At 44.1% G+C, this 23,966-nt stretch overlaps 1 long non-coding RNA gene across 1 annotated transcript; it reads right to left on the reverse strand.

Annotated features, from left to right (window-relative positions):
• Positions 1 to 8,782: 8,782 nt before the first annotated feature.
• LOC137361432 (uncharacterized) lies at positions 8,783 to 11,475 on the reverse strand. The gene is made up of 3 exons (XR_010972206.1): positions 11,387 to 11,475; positions 9,933 to 10,053; positions 8,783 to 9,058 (listed from the first exon to the last, which is right to left on the reverse strand). It is a non-coding gene; the product is annotated as an uncharacterized lncRNA (long non-coding RNA).
• Positions 11,476 to 23,966: the final 12,491 nt, after the last annotated feature.

Raw genomic sequence — 23,966 nt, forward strand, 5'->3', positions numbered from 1 at the left:
GTCTCCTGAGCTCGTTGTTAATGATGGCGGTCTTCCGAGAATCGTTGATTTGTGTAAGGTCTTCCGACAGCCCAGGACACATAGTTCTGACGTTCCAGCTTGTAAAACGAAGGGCTGGTACCTTCTTTCCTTTTTTCGTGTTGTTTGGTGTGGTGTATCAGTCCACCTTTCGGGCAATGACCCTGAGCTCCAAGCACCCATTGAAGCAAGTGGAATGTGATGGGACAGAACCTTATTGACCGGGGGCTGCCCTGTTTGAGGCGGGCGGTAGCTGTCCAGTGAGGTGCGATGACCTCTCCCACCAACAAAGGCAACCCATGGCGCCCAGTTTCTACGCCAATTTATCTGGACTTATAACCCGTAACTGCTGCCTTCCGTGTTGTTTCAGTCGCTGTGAGGTGACTATGGAGTGACCTCTCCATGGCACATGCCTGGGCAAATTTATGGAGGTTGAGAGATGCCCAGTCATCAAAACCCCCCTCTCGGCCTTCCTGGTGGGGTCCAAAGGAGTGCAGGGCACGACGTTTGGCACCGGTATGGCTGCAGGAACTGCCAGAAATATGCCAAAGGTGACACTTGACCGCCTTCGGGGTTCCGCTCCGGATTTTCTGTTAGGGTCCTGAAATCACTCTGCCACATTGTGGGCAGCTAGTCTGGCTCAGTTGGTACCAGTTGCTCTGAGTCAAAATTAGCCTTGGTCTCTCCCGAGATGTCCACAAGGCAGTGGGGTTGCTAGGGCCCCTACACAGGTGTAGGATGATGCCGGTGGGAGGAGGGGATGCGAGGGGGAGGGGTGGAGGGAGGGGGTGTGAGGGGGAGCCGGGAAGGGGGATGTAAGGGGGTGGGGGGTTGCAGGGGAAGGGGGTGCAGGGGGAAGGTGGTGCGAGGGGGGCGCTGGGACGGGGTTGTGAGGGGGTGAGCTGAGAGGGTGGAGCAGGGAAGGGGACGGGGGGTGGGGGTGGAAGGGGGGGAAGGGGGAGGGGAAGGGTGGGGAAAGCGGGTGCAGGTAATAAGCCATTTCCTCAGTGCCCACCATCGACGTCTGGAAAGTTCATCCACGTTCTTCAGGAGGTGAAGCATCTTTTGGCAGACTTACAAAGGTGATTATATTTGCTAAGGGTTTTTTTGCAGTGGTTTAAATAAAGGCATGCAGCATTGGCGACAGTGCGCTGCAGATGCTCTCCGAGCCATCTCCCGCGGGCGCTTTGAAGTTGCGGCCGGGGGGGCCGTTCGTGGATTTTTTGGGTGTTCGGGGCACCTTTTCTCAGGACTTCTCTCGGGTCCCGCTGCTCCTTCTTCACCTCAATGGACTTACCGCATGCCGTGGCTGCAGACACTCTGGGCGGTGAAGACAGCAGGATCGGAGATTAAAGTATCGACAGCTGTGCTCGTCAGTTTCATCCGGATCAATTTTGTTGAGAAAACAAAGAGTCGGTGTGGCTGGGGGAGGGCAGTGGGCCCTCTAAACTAACTGTTAGCCTTTAGATAGGGCTAGAATGAACTGATTTAAAGAGCCAGGGGAGTTTAAGAGGGTAGATTGTGGGAGAAAACACTAGGAATGGGAGCAGATGGCCATGGATAGAGTTGAACAGCAAGGGAGCTTCCTGGGGAGCTTACTAGCCATTTATCAGCCCAAGTCTGTATGTTGCCCAGATATGTTTAGAGATACAGCACTGAAACAGGCCCTTTGACCCACCAAGTCTGTGCCAACCATCAACCCCCCATTTATACTAATCCTATACTAATTCTATATTCCTGCCACATCCCCACCTGTCCCTATATTTCCCTACCACCTACCTATACTAGGGGCAATTTATAATGGCCAATTTACCTATCAACCTGCAAGTCTTTGGCATGTGGGAGGAAACCAGAACACCCAGAGGAAACCCACGCAGACACAGGGAGAACTTGCAAACTCCACACAGGCAGTACCCAGAATTGAACCCGGGTCGCTGGAGCAGTGAGACTGCGGTGCTAACCACTGCGCCACTGTGCCGCGGATGCATATGAACACAGACTACCTCACTATCTGAGGTGCTCTGAATGGTGTTGAATATTGTACATCCTTCAGAGAACATCTGAGCTATGCCTTTAGGGTGGAGGGATGTGCAAGCGGCTGAAGATGGTTGGGCTGAGGACACTATCCTGAGGAACTCCTGCAGTGATGTCCTGGGACTGAGATTTATTTATTTATTTTTTATTTCGAGATCCAGCACTGAAACAGGTCCTTTGGCCCACCGAGTCTGTGCCGACCAACAACCACCCATTTATACTAACCTTACATTAACCCCACATTCCCTACCACGTCCCCACCATCTACCTACACTAGGGGCAATTTAAAATGGCCAATTTACCTATCAACCTGCAAGTCTTTGGCTGTGGGAGGAAACCGGAGTACCAGGTGGACACCCACGCAGTCACAGAGAGACCTTGCAAACTCCACACAGGCAGTACCCAGAACTAAACCCGGGTCACTGGCGCTGTGAGGCTGCACTGCTAACCACTGCGCCACCCTTTATGATTGACTTCAGACAGCTACAGCCATCTTGCTTTGTGTTAGGCATGACTCCGAGTGCAAATGCTTCCCCAATTCCCATTGGCTCCAGTTTTACTAGGGCACCTTGATGCCACAAATGGTAAAATGCTGCCTTGATGTCAAGCGCAATCACTCTCACCTAATCTCTGGAGTTCAACTCTTTTTTCCATGTTTGCACTGCAGCTGTAATATGCTCAGGAGCTGAGTGGTCCTCGTGGAACCCAAACTGAGTGTCATTGAGCTGGTTATTGCTGAGAAAGTGCTGCTTGTTAGCACTGTCAACAACACCTTCCATTACTTTGTTGATAATTGAGAGTAAACTGATGAGGCAGTATTTTTACGGATTGGATTTGTCCTGTTCTTTTGTATTCACGACATACCTGGGCAATTTTCCACACTGCCGGGTAGATGCCAGTCTTGTAGTTGTACTGGAGCAAATTGGCTAGAGGCTTGGCTAGTTCCAGAGCACAAGTCTTCAGTACTGTTACTGGAATATTGTCAGAGCCAATAGCGTTTGCAGTATCGAATGCCTTCAGGTGTTTCCTGACATCAGGTGGAGTGAATCAAATTGGCTGAAGACTGGCAGCTGTGATGCTGGGGACATCAGGAGAAGGCCGAGATGAATCAGCCAATGGCAGTTCTGCCTGAAGATGGTTGCAAATGTTTCAGCCTTGTCTTTTGCACTGATGTGCTGGGCTCCCCTGGCATTGAGGATGGGATATTTGTGGAGCCCCCTCCTGTTTGTTGTTTAATTGTTCACCACCATTCATGACAGACAGGACTGTGGAGCCTGCTTAGCTTAGCTCTGCCTATTGTATGCTGCTTCCGCTGTTTGGTATACATGTAGTTCTGTGTTGTAGCTTCACCAGGTGGCCACCTCATTTTTAGGTATGGCTGGTGCTGCTCTTGGAATACTCTGCTGCACTCTTCATTAAACCAGGGTGGGGGAGTCCAGAACCAGTGGTCATAGTCTAAGGATACAGGGAAAATCTTTCAGGACTGAGATGAGGAGAAATCTCTTCACCCAGAGAGTGGTGAGCCTATGGAATTCACGATCACAGAAAGCAGCTGAAGTCAAAACATTGTATGTTTTCAAGAAAGAGTTAGATACAGCTCTTGCGTCGAAAGGGATCAAAGGGTATGGGGCAAAAGCGGGAACAGGTTACTGAGTTGGATGATCAGCCATGATCATCATGAATGGCGGAGCAGGCTCGAAAGGCTGAACGGCCTACTCCTGCTCCTATTTTCTATGTTTCTATGTTTCATGCTCCACATTATTACTGCAAATATGGTTTGCCCATTCTGTATGAAATTTAGAATTCTCCATGATTACTGTATTAGCCCATTTATTTTCCCATGCTCTCAGTCATAGGAACTCCTGGCAATTTATTCAAACAATTATCTGTTGAATCAGAACTTGTTGAAACTAAAACCTGCTGCTTGTGCGATTTCGAAGCATTTTTATCTGAATGTCTCCATTACATAAAGTTAATGTTTGATGTGGTTCAGTCAGATCTACTGATGGATGGTTGAACCAGTTGTGCACCAGATACATTTGAATCCCAAAGATGGAGGTCGGACCAGAAGGAATTTACCGGGATCCGGGTCATCACTGGGGGAGGGGTAGATCGACAGCAATAGAAATATTATGTCAAATGCCGAGCCAATAGTTGGTAACTTAAAATTATAATAGTAAATTACTGAGGGGAGAGTTTGGTGCAGTGACACACACAAGCAGAAGTGGTGTTGGAAGTGGGTTGTGAAGGATATGTGTATTTGATTGAAGATGACTTTGTTTGTTGTTGAGACAATTGTAGACAGGCCAGTGAGATGACCAGATATAGTGGGAACAAAAGGAACAGCAGTAGATCATTTAGTCTATTGCGCCTGTTCCGAAATTCAATGAAGTCATAAAGTCATATACAGCACAGAAGGAAGGTATTCGGCCCATCAAGTCCATGCTGGTTCTCGCAGAGCAATCCAGTCAGTCCAACTTCCTGGCTCGATATCTGTAACCCTGGAAGTCTATCTAATTTCATTTTGAAATTATCTGCTTCCACCACCTTTGTGGGCAGCAGGTTCCAGGTCATTGTGTAAAAATGTTCTTCCTCACATTCCCTCAGCATCTCTTGCCCCAAACCTTTAATTTGTATCCCCTAGGTCTTGTACCATCAATTAATGGGAACAGCTTTTCCTTGTTTAACTTATCTAAGCCTGTCATAATCTTGTCTATCTCTATCAAATCTCCCCTCAAGCTCCAAGGAGACCAGCCACAACTTTCCCAACCTAACCTTGTGACTAAAATCCCTGGAACCATTCTGGTAAATGGCTGATTTACAACCTAGCTCCATGTGCCCACCTTTGCCCCAGATTCCTTTAATATCTTTGGAAAACAAAAACCTCTCAGACTCAGTTTTAAAATTAACAACGGATTTATCATCAATTGCTGTTTGTGTGAGAAAGTTCCAAACTTCTACCATCCTTTATGTGTTGAAGTGTTCCTTAATTTTAGTCCTGAACTGCCTGGCTCTAAATTTTAGACTATACTGCCTAATCTGAGAATCCCAACCAGCAGAGTTTCTATTTATCCTATCAATTCCCCTTTATCTCTTGAAATCTTCAATCAAATCACCCCTTAACCTGCAAACTTCCAGGAAATGCAAGACAGTTTGTGTAATCTATCCTTGTAATTTAAACTTGGACCCAAGGTATAATTCTGGTAAATCTACCCTCCGCTCCCTCAAGACAAATATATCCTTCCTCAGGTGTGGTGTCCAGAACTGCTCACAATTCTCCAGGTATGGTCTAATCAGGGCGTTGCATAGCTGAAGCATGACTTCAATCTCAATGTATTCTAGTCGTCACAATATAAAAGGTTAGCATTTGATGAGCTCTTTTCATTATTTTCTGTAGCTGTTCATGTCATTTTAACAATTGTTGCACATAGATCCCCAAGTCTCTTTGAGCCTCAACTGTTTCTAACTATCACTCATTTAGAGTTTACATGTTCTATCCTCTTTAGGTCTAAAGTTGGTGACACCAAACAGTTCTTTACATTGAAATCCACTTTCCAGAGATTGTCCATTTACTTACTATATTCACAACTGTTGGTAATTTGATATTACTAGCTACGTTGCTTATTATGCCACCTATCTTTGTGTCATCACAACTTTGGCTGTCGATGAAATTTGAAGTAACAGTCAATTAACCATTTAATCCCTTCCCAAATGATACAAAGTGATAACCTGATTGGTGACAGTGGTTATATTTTATTCAGGATAAATTAGACTTGCCACAGGCTAATGGCTGAGCAGCAGTATCAAAGCACCATCACCATTATTGCCCTGTGCAGAAGCACAATGAGGCAGCGTTAATAAGTAATCTCATAGTAAAAGATCTGCTGGGGAAAGAGTGATCACAATACAATTGAATTCCATTTTAAATTTGAGTGACATTCGCCAGTCTCAAAAAAGAATCTTAAACTTAGACAAAGCCAATTACACAGGTATGATGGGAGAGCTGACTCAGGTTGATTGGATAAACGGAGTAATCACAATGGCGGTAAAAAAACAGTGGGAACATTTAAAGAAACATTTCAAACTGTTCAAAAAAAAATACGTTCCATTGAAGAACAAAAACTCAGCTCGTAAGCTCTATCCATGCTTTACTATAGAAGTTAAGAATAAAATTATATTCACGGAGTGATGCTTGAAAACACAGAGCGTGAGCAGAGTGGCAGGGAATGAATCACTGAAGCGGCAATGCGGGAGTGAGCAGCCGAAGGGCGGCGGGGGAAGGGGCAAGGCCTGGAGTGAACAGCTGAGGGAAGGCAGCAGCGAGGTGGGGGTGGCGGGGCGGGGTGGTGGCGGTGGTGCGTGCAGATGGGTGTGGGAGGTAACGTTGAAGAGAAGCGTGATGGCAGGAAGGAGTGGGGTAATGTTGGGGGTGAGATGGAAGCGGCAATTGCAGCCATTGAGGACGTTTGGCTTTAATTTTTTTTGTGACAAATTGATCAGCGCCATTTGTCTGACTGGAAGCTGCCTGAGACATGGTCGTGACGAGGCTGCATTTGCGCATCCGCCAGTACCGCGCCACCTAGTGGTTGCGTTTTCAGCAAATGCAGCCATTATTAAATGGAGCCCATTCACATTTAAAGTAAGTCTTGTGCTGGGTGTATGGCTTTTAATAAGTTTCTGGAATATAGGAGTGAGATTACATTTGTTTATTGAGCACTCAGTACATGCAATAGTATGTAAACATAGAGGTGAAATGTATAAATTACAGCCACACTAGATGACGGATGCTTGGGGATTAAATATTGCGACCATTCTGAATTCAGTGCCTTCGGCTTTTAAAAAATTCAAATGCTCGTTACAAACTAATCGTTTTGATGTGTTTCTCTCAGTCCACCATGTGGAATTCCAGACCATTCTGTGTTACATTATTATATCAAAGTTAAAATTCAGCTTCATTTAAGGAGAATTTAATTTACTTATTCTTTATGAGTTATGATAATCTTCCTTACTGAACGAGCTGTTTTTACATTGGTCTAACCAATATTATAACGCTAGTTCTCTATCTCACCGGTACTTTCAATTTTGGTCGATATCATTGCAACTCTATGAAGTGAAAGGTGAAATTATCAATCTAACTTTGTCTCTTTATCATTGATGTCAATTCAAATGATGAAGTATGACATATGTTTCCTTTGCAGAACTAGGACCTTCGCACAAGATTTCCATTGATTGACGTTCTCTGAAATTTATGAATCGGAATACAACAGCAAGTTTTCAATTATGCTTCTCACTTCCTGAAACTGACCACTGTAGGTTCAGTCCTGGTCTAAGAATCCAATGGTACTTCAGGGTAACGTACTTCCCTGTTTAATAGGCAAAGACTAAATATTGATAATTCTAAAATATAAAGAAAAGAACACAGCATAATATTGTCAGACTTCAGCACAGTATGATTAACCATCAGCTCAAAGTGTCCCAATCACTTGGCTTTAGAATATTTAAGGACATCTCTAAACAACATTTCATCAACATCATATGACCATCTCGAAGTATTCAATTGCACAGATCCCTACCCAGGTCTTTACATATTAAACTGCCCAGAGCCACAGTACAGATTTCTTGTCATGGTGTTGTCAGCGTGACAGGCCATGTTTTGGGCCCGTTCTTCGGAGCATCCTCATCATGCATGTCTCAGATTGGTTGTTTCAGGTGCACTACTGCACACAGCGATTCCCAAGATCATCCAGCATGAGACATCCGATACACATCCTTCCTCTCCTTTCTGGTTATCTTTCTTAGATCCAGGGGTCTGAACTTGTTTGATTACAATCTCTGCTGGATGAACTTGATGTTTCCAGTAGAGGGCAAGCTTTCAAATATATTCTTCTCTGCTCAGCAAAAGCAAGAACACAACCATCTGCCAGAGAAAACTAACAATTAAATACCTTAACTGCACTTTACTGACTTTTCTGCATTGCATTTCATCTGCCACGTGTCTCTCCATTCAACCAGACTGCCTTTGTCCTCTTCAAATCTCTCTCTGCCCTCCTCACAGTTCACAGTACGTCGAAGTTTCATGTCCTCAACAAGCTCTGAAATGTTGATTTGCACACCCAAGTCTAAGTTATTTACATATATCAAGAATAGCAGTGACCCTAGCATTGACCCCTGGGGACCCCCCACTCTATACCTCTCTCCAGCCCGAAAAGCAACCACCACCGGTATATTGTTTGCTGCCACGGAGCCAACTTTATATCCATGCTGCCACTGTTCCATGGGCTGTCACTTTTCTCACAAACCTGTTTTGTGGTACTTTGTCAGAAGCATTTTGAAATTTCATGTACACCACATCTACCTCATTACCCTCATTACTCTCGGTCACGAGATCAATATATTTATCCACTCTAGTCAAAATCGATTTGCCGTTAACAAATTCTTGCTGCCTTTACTTAATTAATTTACAGTTGTCCAAGTGGCTGTTAACTTTCTTCCGGTTTATCTTTTCTAAAAGCATTCCCATCACCGAGATGAACTGACTGGCCTGTATTTGCTGGGCTTATCATTGCACCATTCTTTGAACAAGTATGTATAATTTACAATTCTCCAGTCTTCCAGCACCAACCCTGTATCAGGAGACAGTGGCCCATTCTACTGGTCCAGGTTACAATGGTGGTGAATCTGATGGGGAGACCAGAGTCAGCAATATTCTTACCAAAACTTAGAACCATTTCCCATAGCCACGACTGTAATACATTGTTTATTCACTAAAGGGAACATTTTCATTCAATTAAACAGATGTATCTCATTCCAGTGCCTGCGGTCTGAGGATGGTAACGCTGTTCTGCTGAAGATCAATCCTGAATATTATCTTTGAAGACTGAGAGGAATATTCGCTGCTTTAGCAGGAAACGATTCTGTTCATCCGGGGAAAGCAGAAGACATCAAACACACGGCAGAAAATGTAAGCAATGTTTTCTCATACTTGCTCATTTTCATAACAACAATCCTATTCCGTAAAACATAAAGAATGTCATTCTAAAACTGAACACGGGGTCGAACTAAACTCTAGTTAGGACAGGACGTTTTGCTTGGATTCTTTTTTTCATTTTGAAAACAATCTCACAGCCAGTGTCCACGGAGATTTCATCACCTTCTTCAGCTCTTCCCTGAATTTAGTTTGAGTAGCGGCATAAATACACGTATTTGTGCAGGAACTCAAATACTGAAGCATAACTCCGGTTTGAGTGGCGATGTATGCAGGAGATGTATAATCGGGTCGGTAATGCACGGCTATGCAGCTCGTTGCATGGCTCACGGCAGACGGTAGATTTAACAATATAAAACTGGCAGATACAGTGAACAGTAAAATAATGGATTTCTTTCTATTCTCCATCTCTTGATCTCTCGGACTTTCACTGCTGTGAGTCCGGAGTCCCCTGCGCGCTCTACTGGTTATTAAAATACGTCTGACTGTCAAAACGTTTAACAGTAATATCAGAGCAAAGGGAAGCCATGTATAAATGATATTCTGTAAGAGGAGGTACGCTGCACCTGCAGGCGATGAAATAAAAGCCACACTGGGGCGGATAAACCAGTGAATATTGTTAATTATTTGCTTATGTTCGTACACAAACCAAAAGGGGATGGTCTGTGAATATATCAGGATGGAAAGGGTTGTTAATACTGCCGCTGCAGTTCTCACGGTGCAATACTTTCTTTTTAACTGCTGACAGCATATAGCTACAAGTCGATCAAATGTGAAGGAGACTGTAAACCACATCGACATACCGTGGTTGGTACAAAGCATGTAGATCATGAACTTACAGACGGCAGTGTAGGAGAGGAATGAATGTGGAAAGCGTTTACTCAAAATATTATACCCGATTATATTAAAGAGCATGACCAGTAGATCTGCTGTTGCCATGGCCACCATGTAGACAGAAATACACTTGGAGAGGCCGCAATTTCCTCTGGAGAGAATGACAATTGTCAATAGGTTTGCTGCAAGAAAGAGGGAGAAGATTTAAGTTACGGAGACAGGCAGACACTTTCAAGAGCATGTTGTGAGCAAAATTACATATGTGTGTTTGTACTTAGACTGAATCTTATTTATAATATTGACAAGCATTGACAGCTTTTCTTTCAAACCAATAAATGATTATAATCTCACTACCCTTCCAGCATACTTCATTCAGACCATATCAAGGCCACAGGACGAGGTTTGCCCAGAGGCCGTAGCATGAATGGCAACGGAAAGCAACCCCCATCACCACCCAGTCACAGAGGGTGTATTGGCTTTGGGCGGGAGTGTAAACCAGAGTTATCATATCAGTGTCCATCATTCTTCTCTGCCGGTATAATTTCCACAGCAGATTGAGCTCCATTACTATAATCTGCGGTCCAGGTCAAGCCAGAGTACCTCACAGAGACAGTACTGTTGTAAATAATAGTCCATTCGAGGGAAACTTTAGATGGCTTTATACATTGTTAATATTTAGCTGTCAATAAATTGATGGATTTCCATACATAAATTCAAACACATATTTTATTCCTCTGTTCAACAGTAAAGTCATCTTGCAATGAGGCTTGGGCCGTTTGATTCTGCAGCCCAGTTTGATATGATACCAGTGCGGTCCCATGCGGCGATAGATGGAGTTTTAAATTAGCTTCTTCAGTTTATTTGGAGATAGGAATCTCGCTAACAGCATCAGATGTCTGCAGTATTCAGTACAATTTCCAAACCATTATTGCAAGGACATGAATTCAAAAAGAACTTTTAGCTGAGACAAAACATTCAATTTAGTTCAATCTTCGGCACGTTTTCCATTTCTAATGGCTCGAAGGAGCTGCTCAGGAACGGAGCGGGAGCTGGTGGAATAAGAAAGGTTATTTCAGCCGAGGGAAGGGGAGTGGCTCCCTGAGCTGCAATCGTTAGAAAAAAAATATTTCCCAATCTCTCTTAGTTGGACTTGCCTGTAGTCCGAAGAACTGTCAACTGAAGAAGAGAAGGAATAACGCTACAAAAAAAATAATTACATTGGACTCCAAGGAACACATTCGTCTGTGAGCTGTTGGCGAGAAACGGTAACAACATTGCCCTCCCGCAGTATAACGAGAAAATTAAACGCCTTATATTCACGAAACGCCAACTGGAACAGTGCCTCACCCGTTGTTCAATCTGGTGAAATTCCCACTGACATTCTGGCTCTGCAGTAAAGACATTCTCGTGATCCGTTAAATAACCATTAACAGTGAGATAATCAACAGCTATTGGACAACAGGACTTACCTGGGGCACCAAAGGTAGCAATAAGAGGGTAGTAAACGTCCTTTACCTGTAGAATTATTGGCCGCTGCATTTTGTCGAAGAAGGTGCGAATTCTGTCCAGCTTCGTAATTCTGACAGCACTATATCCGAAATCCATCAATGCTCCCCCTTTATAGAACAATCCGTGCCCAAGTGAGAAAATGAGGTGACACAATAATTAGCATTTGTTACAGTCACTTCACAAACTGGAAAGCCATGGGGAAATTGTGCCGCTCAGTCCTTGCAACTACTGCCATTAAATTATATCAACAGCAAGTAGTTCTCGAGGGAATGTGTGCTGCGCATGCCCTCTGAACGCTCAACGAAACATTGCACCTGGAAACTATTTTGTGTTCTCGAAGCCTTATATCAGTTCTGTTAAGTCTTCACTGATTCATTGTAGAATTTAGATTTATGCTACACTTGGATGATTAGTAGCGATGACTGGACTCTATCATCACTGATGATGACTTCTCAATAACATTGTGGATTGTGGTTCACTTCTAACATTATTAGTAATGATCATATTCTAACCTTCATGATGGTAATGCTAGTGTGACATTACTGTTGCTAATCTACTCAGACATTATCAGTAACGAATTTAATCTAACATTACTGATAGTGACCACACACCAACAGTACTGGTGATGCCCTACTTCAGCATTACTAATACTGCCCCCAGTCAAACATAACTGAAGGTAACTATACACTGATATCAATGGTGATGACCACATCCTGTCATTAATGATGGTGATCCTGTACTAACATTACTGGCGATCACCCTACTTTAACATCATTGGTGGTGATCCTTTTACATCAATAGTAGTTACGTTGCCCGAACGTCAGTGATTGTGAATCTATTCTAATTGTATTGTTGTTGACCTTTACAAAACAGTAATATTAGCAGCCCTATTGTAACATTATTTGTGACGAGCCCACTCCATTATTGCTGGTGGTGATTCTACTCCCGATAGTGACCCTATTCTAACGTTGCAAGTGGTGATTTTACTGTAACATTACTGATGGTAACCTTACTCTAAAATTGCTGGTGGTCATCATACTCCAACATGGCTGTTGGTGACTCTATTATAACATTATAACTGGTGATCCCACTGTTACATGTCAGGTAGTACCCCTACTCCATATTATTGGCCATGAAGCTACTCCAGTTGGAGTATTCAGATGACTGGCCCACATTAACAACTTTATTATAAGTGAAAGGCGTTGAATCCCATGCCATTCAGCTTAGAGCTTTAAGGGTGTCCCCATTAGCAGAAGCTGCAAAAGAAGGCAGCTCGTCTCACTGCCGAGAAGCATCTCCATTCCAAGATCCAACTCGCAGACTTTTAACTGTAACTGCTTTCATACAGACTGGCGAGTTCCATAACCTCACCCACCATCCCTTTTGCAGCTCGGAAGGATTCGTATTGTGTTTACTTTCCTCACAATGATGAGGCGATGCCTTCATCCACTGTCATGGTTTTATTTTGTCTCCACCACGAGAGACACTTTAATCCCTCTGTATTCATTCTGCGTTCAAAGTTTAATTTTCTTGATTGATGCCAGAATGCAGTCGTAAGGACATTTTACAAAGGAGCACCATTTATATTGAACCTTCTGAGATCCATATAGCTATTGGATGGACCATCTTCATTCATCTCACAGGAACCAATAACTTTCAATATCACAGGGAGAATGGATCAAATTAAAAGTTTCAGAGGCCGCTCTCTCACACACTCGTACAATCCCCTCCTCTCTCTTCTATTGTCTCTCAGTCTCCTTCTGTCTATCTGTCTCTACTGATATCCCTCTCTCAGAATCATACAAGCACAGAAGGTGGCGATTCGGCCCATCGTCCCTGCACTGGGTCTGCGAACGAGCAATTCACTTTGTACCATTTTCCCGCCTTCTTCCTATAACTTTGCACATTCCTCCTTTTCATATAACAGTACAATTCCTTTCTGAATGTTTCAATTGAAGCTGTCACCTCCACATTCTCAGGCAGCGCATTCCAGACCTCAACCACTCGCTGATTGAAAAAGGGTTTCCTCATGTTGCTTCAGCTTCTCTTACCTATTACTTTAAATTACTTTTACATTCTCGATCGATTCATGAGTGGGAAGTTTTTTCATATCTAGTCTTTCCGACCCTTCATGATTTTGAATACCTCAATCAAATCACCTCTCAGCCTTCTCTTCTCCAAGGAAAACAGTCCTAACTTTTCCAATCTATCATCATAACTGAAATTCCTTATCCCTGGAACCATTACCGTGAACCTTTCCTGTACTCTCGCCAATAACCTCATATCGTTCCTAAAGTGCAATGCCCAGAACTGGATGCAATACTCCAGCTGAGGCCGAAATAATGTCTTATATCAGTTCTTGTATTCTATGTCCCTAATTCTAAAGCCCAGGAAGCTGAATGTCTTTTTTTTAACTGGTCTCTCATTCTGTCCTGCCACCTTCAATGAGTTATGCATATATACACCGAGGTCCCTCTGCTCCTGCACTCACTTATGAATTGTACCCTTTATTCTATATTGACTCTCCATGTTCTTCCTACCAAAATGAATCACTTCACATTTCACTGAATTAAGCATCATCTGCCACTTATAATCCCATTACACCAACTTGTCTATGTCCATTGAAGTTCTACACCATCCTCCCCACAGTTCACAATGCTTCCAAGTTTTGTATCATCTGCAAACTTTGAAATTGTGCCCTGTACACCCACTTCTAGATCAATGCGTGCAAATCTGGTCGCCACACTACCAGAAGGACGTGGAGGCTTTGGAGAGTGTACAGAGGAGGCTTACCAGGATGTTGCCTGGTCTGGAGGGCATTAGCTCTGAGGAGAGATTGGAGAAACTCGGATTGTTTTCACTGGAACGACGGAGGTGGAGGGGCGACATGATAGAGGTTTACAAAGTTATGAGCGGCATGGACAGAGTGGATAGTCAGAAGCTTTTTCCCAGGGTGGAAGAGTCAGTTACTAGGGGACATAGGTTTAAGGTGCGAGGGGCAAAGTTTAGAGGGGATGTGCGAGGCAAGTTGTTTACACAGAGGTGGTGAGTGCCTGGAACTTGCTGCCAGGGGAGGTGGAGGAAGCAGATACGATAGCGATGTTTAAGAGACATCTTTTGACAAATATATGAAAAGGAAGAGAATAGAGGGATATGGGCCCTGGAAGTGCAGAAGTTGTTAGTTTCGGCAGTCATCAAGATCGGCGCAGGCTTGGAGGGCCGAATGGCCTGTTCCTGTGCTGTACTGTTCTTTGTTCTTTGTTCTATTAATATATATCAGGAAAAGCAAGGGTCCCAACACTGCTCCCTGGGGTATATTAAAAAATCAGGGGAACTCATTCTCCTCACTTATACTGTTCACATGGTATCATGTCCTGTGTATATTAAACCAACAGGGGAACACACTTTCCTCAATTATACTGTTCACCTGGTAACATGTCCCGTGCGTGTTAAACAATCAGGGGAACACACTCTCCTCACTTATACTGTTCACCTGGTAACATGTCCCGTGCGTGTTAAACCATCAGGGGAACACACTCTCCTCACTTATACTGTTCACCTGGTGACATGTCCCGCGCATAGTAAACAATCAGGGGAACACACACTCCTCACTTATACTGTTCACCTGGTAACATGTCCCGTGTATGCTAAACGATCAGGGGAACACACTCTCCTCATTTATACTGTTCACCTGGAAACATGTCCCGTGTATATTAAACCATCAGGGGAAAGCACTCTCCTCACTTGTACTGTTCACCTGGGAACATGTCCCGTGTATATTAAACCATCAGGGGAACACACTCTCCTCACTTATACTGTTCACCTGGTAACAAGTCCCATGTATATTAAACAATCAGGGGAACACATTCTCCTCACTTATACAGTTCACCTGGTAACATTTCCTCTGTATATTAAACCTTCAGGGGAACACACTCCCCTAAATTATACTGTTCACCTGGTGCCATCTCACGGGTATATTAAACAATCAGGGGAAAACACTCTCCTCACTTATACTGTTCACCTGGTAATATGTCCCCTGTATATTAAACAATCAGGGGAACACACTTTCCTCACTTATACTGTTCACCTGGTGACATGTCCCGTCAGTATTAAACAATCAGGGGAACTCACTCTCCTCACTAATAATGTTCACCTGGTGACATGTCCCGTATGTATTAAACAATCAGGGGATCACACTCTCCTCAATTACACTGTTCACCTGGTAACATGTCCTGTGAAAATTAAACCATCAGGGGAACACATTCTCCTCACTTATACTGTTCACCTGTTAACATGTCCTTTGTGTATTAAACCATCAGGGGAACACACTCTCCTCACTTATACTGTTCACCTGGTAACATGTCCCGTGCGTGTTAAACCATCAGGGGAACACTCTCTCCTCACATATACTGTTCACCTGGTAACATTTCTCGTGAGTATTAAACAATCAGGGGAACACACTCTCCTCACTTATACTGTTCACCTGGTAACATGTCCTGTGAAAATTAAACCATCAGGGGAACACATTCCCCTCACTTATACTGTTCACCTGGTAACATGTCCTGTGTGTATTAAACCATCAGGGGAACACACTCTCCTCACTTATACTGTTCACCTGGTAACATGTCCCGTGAATATTAAACCATCAGGGGAAAGCACTCTCCTCACTTATACTGTTCACCTGGTAACATGTCCCGTGTGCATTGAACCATCAGGGGAACACAGTCTCCTCACTTATACTGTTCACCTGGTGACATGTCCCGGGTATATTAAACAATCAGGGGAAAACACTCTCCTCACTTATACTGTTCACCTGGTAACATGTCCCGTGTGTGTTAAACCATCAGGGGAACACACTCTCCTCACTTATACTGTTCAGCTGGTAACATGTCCCGAGAGTATTAAACAATCAGGGGAACACACTCTCCTCACTTATACTGTTCACCTGGTAATATGCCCTGTGTATATTAAACCATCAGGGGAACACACTCTCCTCACTTATACTGTTCACCTGGGAACATGTAACGTGTATATTAAACAATCAGGGGAACGCACTCTCCTCACTTATACTGTTCACCTGGTGACATGTCCCGGGTATATTAAACAATCAGGGGAACACACTCTCCTCACTTATACTGTTCACCTGGTAACATGTCCCGTGTGTGTTAAACCATCAGGGGAACACACTCTCCTCACTTATACTGTTCAGCTGGTAACATGTCCCGAGAGTATTAAACCATCAGGGGAACTCACTCTCCTCACTTATACTGTTCACCTGGTATCATGTCCTGTGTATATTAAACCAACAGGGGAACACACTCTCCTCACTTATACTGTTCACCTGGTAACATGTCCCGTGCGTGTTAAACAATCAGGGGAACACACTCTCCTCACTTATACTGTTCACCTGGTAACATGTCCCGTGCGTGTTAAACCATCAGGGGAACACACTCTCCTCACTTATACTGTTCACCTGGCGACCTGTCCCGTGCGTACTAAACCATCAGGGGAACACACCCTCCTCATTTATACTGTTCACCTGGAAACATGTCCCGTGTATATTAAACCATCAGGGGAAAGCACTCTCCTCACTTGTACTGTTCACCTGGGAACATGTCCCCTGTATATTAAACCATCAGGGGAACACACTCTCCTCACTTATACTGTTCACCTGGTAACAAGTCCCATGTATATTAAACAATCAGGGGAACACACTCTCCTCACTTACACAGTTCACCTGGTAACATGTCCTGTGTATATTAAACCTTCAGGGGAACACACTCCCCTAGATTATTGCTGTTCACCTGGTGCCATCTCCCGGGTATATTAAACAATCAGGGGAAAACACTGTCCTCACTTATACTGTTCACCTGGTAACATGTCCCGTGCGTGTTAAACCATCAGGGGAACACACTCTCCGCACCTATACTGTTCAGCTGGTAACATGTCCCGTGGGTATTAAACAATCAGGGGAACACACTCTCCTCACTTATACTGTTCACCTGGTAACATGTCGTGTGTATATTAAACCATCAGGGGAAAGCCCTCTCCTCACTTACACTGTTCACCTGGTAACATGTCATGTGTGTATTAAACCATCAGGGGAACACACTCTCCTCACTTATACTGTTCACCTGCTACAGGCCCCGTGTATATTAAACCATCTGGGGAAAGCACTCTCCTCACTTATACTGTTCACCTGGTAACATGTCCCGTGTATATTTAACCATCAGGGGAACACACTCTCCTCACTTATACTGATCACCTGGTGACATGTCCCGGGTATATTAAAAAATCAGGGGAACTCATTCTCCTCACTTATACTGTTCACCTGGTATCATGTCCTGTGTATATTAAACCAACAGGGGAACACACTCTCCTCAATTATACTGTTCACCTGGTAACATGTCCCGTGCGTGTTAAACCATCAGGGGAACTCACTCTCCTCACTAATAATGTTCACCTGGTGACATGTCCCGTATGTATTAAACAATCAGGGGATCACACTCTCCTCAATTACACTGTTCACCTGGTAACATGTCCCGTGCGTGTTAAACCATCAGGGGAACTCACTCTCCTCACTAATAATGTTCACCTGGTGACATGTCCCGTATGTATTAAACAATCAGGGGATCACACTCTCCTCAATTACACTGTTCACCTGGTAACATGTCCTGTGAAAATTAAACCATCAGGGGAACACATTCTCCTCACTTATACTGTTCACCTGGTAACATGTCCTGTGTGTATTAAACCATCAGGGGAACACACTCTCCTCACTTATACTGTTCACCTGGTAACATGTCCCGTGCGTGTTAAACCATCAGGGGAACACACTCTCCTCACATATACTGTTCACCTGGTAACATTTCTCGTGAGTATTAAACAATCAGGGGAACACACTCTCCTCACTTATACTGTTCACCTGGTAACATGTCCTGTGAAAATTAAACCATCAGGGGAACACATTCTCCTCACTTATCCTGTTCACCTGGTAACATGTCCTGTGTGTATTAAACCATCAGGGGAACACACTCTCCTCACTTATACTGTTCACCTGGTAACATGTCCCGTGCGTGTTAAACCATCAGGGGAACACACTCTCCTCACTTATACTGTTCACCTGGTGACATGTCCCGTGCATATTAAACAATCAGGGGAACACACACTCCTCACTTATACTGTTCACCTGGTAACATGTCCCGTGTATGCTAAACGATCAGGGGAACACACTCTCCTCATTTATACTGTTCACCTGGAAACATGTCCCGTGTATATTAAACCATCAGGGGAAAGCACTCTCCTCACTTGTACTGTTCACCTGGGAACATGTCCCGTGTATATTAAACCATCAGGGGAACACACTCTCCTCACTTATACTGTTCACCTGGTAACAAGTCCCATGTATATTAAACAATCAGGGGAACACATTCTCCTCACTTATACAGTTCACCTGGTAACATTTCCTCTGTATATTAAACCTTCAGGGGAACACACTCCCCTAAATTATACTGTTCACCTGGTGCCATCTCACGGGTATATTAAACAATCAGGGGAAAACACTCTCCTCACTTATACTGTTCACCTGGTAATATGTCCCCTGTATATTAAACAATCAGGGGAACACACTTTCCTCACCTATACTGTTCACCTGGTGACATGTCCCGTCAGTATTAAACAATCAGGGGAACTCACTCTCCTCACTAATAATGTTCACCTGGTGACATGTCCCGTATGTATTAAACAATCAGGGGATCACACTCTCCTCAATTACACTGTTCACCTGGTAACATGTCCTGTGAAAATTAAACCACCAGGGGAACACATTCTCCTCACTTATACTGTTCACCTGTTAACATGTCCTTTGTGTATTAAACCATCAGGGGAACACACTCTCCTCACTTATACTGTTCACCTGGTAACATGTCCCGTGCGTGTTAAACCATCAGGGGAACACACTCTCCTCACATATACTGTTCACCTGGTAACATTTCTCGTGAGTATTAAACAATCAGGGGAACACACTCTCCTCACTTATACTGTTCACCTGGTAACATGTCCTGTGAAAATTAAACCATCAGGGGAACACATTCCCCTCACTTATACTGTTCACCTGGTAACATGTCCTGTGTGTATTAAACCATCAGGGGAACACACTCTCCTCACTTATACTGTTCACCTGGTAACATGTCCCGTGAATATTAAACCATCAGGGGAAAGCACTCTCCTCACTTATACTGTTCACCTGGTAACATGTCCCGTGTGCATTGAACCATCAGGGGAACACAGTCTCCTCACTTATACTGTTCACCTGGTGACATGTCCCGGGTATATTAAACAATCAGGGGAAAACACTCTCCTCACTTATACTGTTCACCTGGTAACATGTCCCGTGTGTGTTAAACCATCAGGGGAACACACTCTCCTCACTTATACTGTTCAGCTGGTAACATGTCCCGAGAGTATTAAACAATCAGGGGAACAAACTCTCCTCACTTATACTGTTCACCTGGTAATATGCCCTGTGTATATTAAACCATCAGGGGAACACACTCTCCTCACTTATACTGTTCACCTGGGAACATGTAACGTGTATATTAAACAATCAGGGGAACGCACTCTCCTCACTTATACTGTTCACCTGGTGACATGTCCCGGGTATATTAAACAATCAGGGGAACACACTCTCCTCACTTATACTGTTCACCTGGTAACATGTCCCGTGTGTGTTAAACCATCAGGGGAACACACTCTCCTCACTTATACTGTTCAGCTGGTAACATGTCCCGAGAGTATTAAACCATCAGGGGAACTCACTCTCCTCACTTATACTGTTCACCTGGTATCATGTCCTGTGTATATTAAACCAACAGGGGAACACACTCTCCTCACTTATACTGTTCACCTGGTAACATGTCCCGTGCGTGTTAAACAATCAGGGGAACACACTCTCCTCACTTATACTGTTCACCTGGTAACATGTCCCGTGCGTGTTAAACCATCAGGGGAACACACTCTCCTCACTTATACTGTTCACCTGGCGACCTGTCCCGTGCGTACTAAACCATCAGGGGAACACACCCTCCTCATTTATACTGTTCACCTGGAAACATGTCCCGTGTATATTAAACCATCAGGGGAAAGCACTCTCCTCACTTGTACTGTTCACCTGGGAACATGTCCCCTGTATATTAAACCATCAGGGGAACACACTCTCCTCACTTATACTGTTCACCTGGTAACAAGTCCCATGTATATTAAACAATCAGGGGAACACACTCTCCTCACTTACACAGTTCACCTGGTAACATGTCCTGTGTATATTAAACCTTCAGGGGAACACACTCCCCTAGATTATTGCTGTTCACCTGGTGCCATCTCCCGGGTATATTAAACAATCAGGGGAAAACACTGTCCTCACTTATACTGTTCACCTGGTAACATGTCCCGTGCGTGTTAAACCATCAGGGGAACACACTCTCCGCACCTATACTGTTCAGCTGGTAACATGTCCCGTGGGTATTAAACAATCAGGGGAACACACTCTCCTCACTTATACTGTTCACCTGGTAACATGTCGTGTGTATATTAAACCATCAGGGGAAAGCCCTCTCCTCACTTACACTGTTCACCTGGTAACATGTCCTGTGTGTATTAAACCATCAGGGGAACACACTCTCCTCACTTATACTGTTCACCTGCTAACAGGCCCCGTGTATATTAAACCATCTGGGGAAAGCACTCTCCTCACTTATACTGTTCACCTGGTAACATGTCCCGTGTATATTTAACCATCAGGGGAACACACTCTCCTCACTTATACTGATCACCTGGTGACATGTCCCGGGTATATTAAAAAATCAGGGGAACTCATTCTCCTCACTTATACTGTTCACCTGGTATCATGTCCTGTGTATATTAAACCAACAGGGGAACACACTCTCCTCAATTATACTGTTCACCTGGTAACATGTCCCGTGCGTGTTAAACAATCAGGGGAACACACTCTCCTCACTTATACTGTTCACCTGGTAACATGTCCCGTGCGTGTTAAACCATCAGGGGAACTCACTCTCCTCACTAATAATGTTCACCTGGTGACATGTCCCGTATGTATTAAACAATCAGGGGATCACACTCTCCTCAATTACACTGTTCACCTGGTAACATGTCCTGTGAAAATTAAACCATCAGGGGAACACATTCTCCTCACTTATACTGTTCACCAGGTAACATGTCCTGTGTGTATTAAACCATCAGGGGAACACACTCTCCTCACTTATACTGTTCACCTGGTAACATGTCCCGTGCGTGTTAAACCATCAGGGGAACACACTCTCCTCACATATACTGTTCACCTGGTAACATTTCTCGTGAGTATTAAACAATCAGGGGAACACACTCTCCTCACTTATACTGTTCACCTGGTAACATGTCCTGTGAAAATTAAACCATCAGGGGAACACATTCTCCTCACTTATCCTGTTCACCTGGTAACATGTCCTGTGTGTATTAAACCATCAGGGGAACACACTCTCCTCACTTATACTGTTCACCTGGTAACATGTCCCGTGCGTGTTAAACCATCAGGGGAACACACTCTCCTCACTTATACTGTTCACCTGGTGACATGTCCCGTGCATATTAAACAATCAGGGGAACACACACTCCTCACTTATACTGTTCACCTGGTAACATGTCCCGTGTATGCTAAACGATCAGGGGAACACACTCTCCTCATTTATACTGTTCACCTGGAAACATGTCCCGTGTATATTAAACCATCAGGGGAAAGCACTCTCCTCACTTGTACTGTTCACCTGGGAACATGTCCCGTGTATATTAAACCATCAGGGGAACACACTCTCCTCACTTATACTGTTCACCTGGTAACAATTCCCATGTATATTAAACAATCAGGGGAACACATTTTCCTCACTTATACAGTTCACCTGGTAACATTTCCTCTGTATATTAAACCTTCAGGGGAACACACTCCCCTAAATTATACTGTTCACCTGGTGCCATTCACGGGTATATTAAACAATCAGGGGAAAACACTCTCCTCACTTATACTGTTCACCTGGTAATATGTCCCCTGTATATTAAACAATCAGGGGAACACACTTTCCTCACTTATACTGTTCACCTGGTGACATGTCCCGTCAGTATTAAACAATCAGGGGAACTCACTCTCCTCACTAATAATGTTCACCTGGTGACATGTCCCGTATGTATTAAACAATCAGGGGATCACACTCTCCTCAATTACACTGTTCACCTGGTAACATGTCCTGTGAAAATTAAACCATCAGGGGAACACATTCTCCTCACTTATACTGTTCACCTGGTAACATGTCCTGTGTGTATTAAACCATCAGGTGAACACACTCTCCTCAGTTATTCTGTTCACCTGGTAACATGTCCCGTGCGTGTTAAACCATCAGGGGAACACCCTCTCCTCACATATACTGTTCACCTGGTAACATTTCTCGTGAGTATTAAACAATCAGGGGAACACACTCTCCTCACTTATACTGTTCACCTGGTAACATGTCCTGTGAAAATTAAACCATCAGGGGAACACATTCTCCTCACTTATACTGTTCACCTGGCAACATGTCCTGTGTGTATTAAACCATCAGGGGAACACACTCTCCTCACTTATACTGTTCACCTGGTAACATGTCCCGTGAATATTAAACCATCAGGGGAAAGCACTCTCCTCACTTATACTGTTCACCTGGTAACATGTCCCGTGTGCATTGAACCATCAGGGGAACACACTCTCCTCACTTATACTGTTCACCTGGTGACATGTCCCGGGTATATTAAACAATCAGGGGAAAACACTCTCCTCACTTATACTGTTCACCTGGTAACATGTCCCGTGTGTGTTAAACCATGAGGGGAACACACTCTCCTCACTTATACTGTTCAGCTGGTAACATGTCCCGAGAGTAGTAAACAATCAGGGGAACACACTCTCCTCACTTATACTGTTCACCTGGTAATATGCCCTGTGGATATTAAACCATCAGGGGAACACACTCTCCTCACTTATACTGTTCACCTGGGAACATGTAACGTGTATATTAAACAATCAGGGGAACACACTCTCCTCACTTATACAGTTCACCTGGTGACATGTCCCGGGTATATTAAACAATCAGGGGAAAACACTCTCCTCACTTATACTGTTCACCTGGTAACATGTCCCGTGTGTGTTAAACCATCAGGGGAACACACTCTCCTCACTTATACTGTTCAGCTGGTAACATGTCCCGAGAGTATTAAACCATCAGGGGATCTCACTCTCCTCACTTATACTGTTCACCTGGTATCATGTCCTGTGTATATTAAACCAACAGGGGAACACACTCTCCTCACTTATACTGTACACCTGGTAACATGTCCCGTGCGTGTTAAACAATCAGGGGAACACACTCTCCTCACTTATACTGTTCACCTGGTAACATGTCCCGTGCGTGTTAAACCATCAGGGGAACACACTCTCCTCACTTATACTGTTCACCTGGCGACCTGTCCCGTGCGTACTAAACCATCAGGGGAAGACACCCTCCTC

This window comes from Heterodontus francisci, unplaced genomic scaffold (assembly GCF_036365525.1).
Source record: "Heterodontus francisci isolate sHetFra1 unplaced genomic scaffold, sHetFra1.hap1 HAP1_SCAFFOLD_106, whole genome shotgun sequence".
Classification (NCBI taxonomy): Eukaryota; Metazoa; Chordata; class Chondrichthyes; order Heterodontiformes; family Heterodontidae; genus Heterodontus; species Heterodontus francisci.